The sequence below is a fragment of the Lissotriton vulgaris genome, chromosome 1_1, assembly GCF_964263255.1.
Source record: "Lissotriton vulgaris chromosome 1_1, aLisVul1.2, whole genome shotgun sequence".
NCBI lineage: Eukaryota > Metazoa > Chordata > Amphibia > Caudata > Salamandridae > Lissotriton > Lissotriton vulgaris.
Window position 1 is genome coordinate 336,115,905 of NC_141685.1, and position 2,115 is coordinate 336,118,019.

At 43.5% G+C, this 2,115-nt stretch overlaps 1 pseudogene; it reads right to left on the bottom strand.

The window, feature by feature from the left end:
- Positions 1-277: 277 nt before the first annotated feature.
- On the bottom strand, positions 278-1,190 carry LOC147747149 (microtubule-associated protein 1 light chain 3 gamma pseudogene; annotated as a pseudogene).
- Positions 1,191-2,115: the final 925 nt, after the last annotated feature.

The following is a 2,115-nucleotide window of genomic DNA, read 5'->3' on the forward strand; positions in this document are numbered from 1 at the left end:
CGTTATCTGATTACTTATATGGACAGATTGTGGCAACATAACGTTCCCCAATTATTACCAAACATTTTCTTTAGTAAAAAGCCTGACTGACGGGCTTTACCAGTTATTTTTTATTGTGTGAGCTGGACCTGCTGAACAGTGAGCGCAGCTGTGTTGATGCTCTGTCCTATAAGAAAGTTGAATCTCCTTCAGTGCCACTGTGGGTGACAGAGTGCTGAGCGGGTACAAAATAAATTAGATATAGCATTTACAAAATGTAATATAGTCTTGCAGATAGGAAGATGTAGTTTCTATGTCAAACCCGATGTCTCAAACTGCGTAACCTCAAAGTCCTTTTAGAATGGTCACTGTGGTGTGGTAATTGTGTGTAGGACAAGTGACCATCATGTCTGTCAATGCCCCAATGAGCATGCTAGGTGACAAATGCCATCCATTTACCACTCTCCTGCTGCAATCTCCACACTTGAAAAAAAAAATCGGAAACAATGAGAGCACTTTATCGTCACCAGCTCCAAAATACAAAAATGCAGCAGTATGTCCTGTGAGGTTCTACTCGTGCAAGGTTTATTTTTCACAAAAAAGAAAAATCCCTGTTTGTTGTGCCTCCCAACAAGTAGTTCTTGAAAACTAGATTCAAAGTCCTCTTCAGTAACAGCTTAAAAAGCATTCATTCATTTTAGTTTGGTAGCAAGTGTTCACAATCATCAAAGGTGTACAATGGCTATAAAAAAGCATATTCCCTGTTTTAATGTTAAGCAGTCTGTATTAGTGAGTGGCAGTCTGTCTTTTTCTGCTTGTCACTGGTCAGATTGCAGCCAAACATCTCCTGTGATACATGGGTCATGTATAAGAATCCATCTTCAGCCTTATGATCCCAATACACTTCTGACATTGTGACAAACATGGACGGTAAGGTCTTGTTATTCACCATAAAGAAAAAAGCCTGTGTTGTGGATAAAGGTAATTGGCATCAAACAATGATCTTAAATTGTGTCATAGTCAGCTCTTCAGGAAAAAGAAATGTTCTTTGTCTAATACAGGCAAATACTTTTCTCTTTGATACCTTTCACTCACCACTGGTAGTTTGGACGGAAACTCTCTGTTTCTATCACCCACCTCACCTTTCCCAGTTGCAAAACACATCCACATTTTGAACGGGATTGATTTTAGTTTCTCTGCAGACTTTCCATGCCATTCCCTGACAGATTTACGCTGTTGCCTGCTGAACACAGAACTACATCACGCCCTCTATTCCTAATTGACAGTTAATTGATAATTTGCCCTCGAGTGGTGTGCGTGTTTGTATATGCAATTATTCCAAGGTGAACAGCAAACAATGGAATGCTATTTTTTCTTCTTTTTAGCCAGGTCTTTGACCGCAACTTCACACTTGCTGGCCTCCCCAGTGCCACTTAGTACCATCATTTCACTTTTTTGTGGCGTTTAACTGCAGCATTTAAATGAAGACAGCCTAGAACGGCGCCTTTTGCGCTTCCAGGCTTTCTTCATTCACATGTAATTACAGACCTATTCGCGCCCCCCTGGCAACACATCCACGCCCCCCCAGGGGGGCACGCCCCACAGTTTGAAGACCTCTGGGCCTAACATGATGCCAGTCCCCTGCAGACATGCACGCGCTCAGTGATAACCAGTTTTCCTTCTTACATGTCCCCTACACTGGCTCAACCCATGCGCGTTGAGCACAAGTAATCCTAGAGTCCTGAAGCCACAAGGCCAGTCTCACTTATTTGCCTGGAATCACAGGATAGTGAACAGGATAGTGAACTGACATCCAGCCTGGAACCGGCTTCCCCTGTTCCCACTTCGACAGCATTGAATATTTTGCCCATTCACAATACGCTCTCTTCTTACAGCAGGCCTTGAATAGAAGTTAATTGTTTTAAGGCGTTCCCAGATGCACTGCTTCGAGCTATTCATGCAGCACGGTGGGTGGTAAAGAGCCGTGAGGTGTTGAAACATTCACCAGGAGCCAGCGTCGCCTACCCTCTTCTGAACTTCATCACTGCATTGGGGAGGGGGGGGGGGGAGGTTTGCTTAAAACTTAGACAGTTAATGAAGCGTTATTTTACGTGCGACTGAGATCCGAGCGCAGAG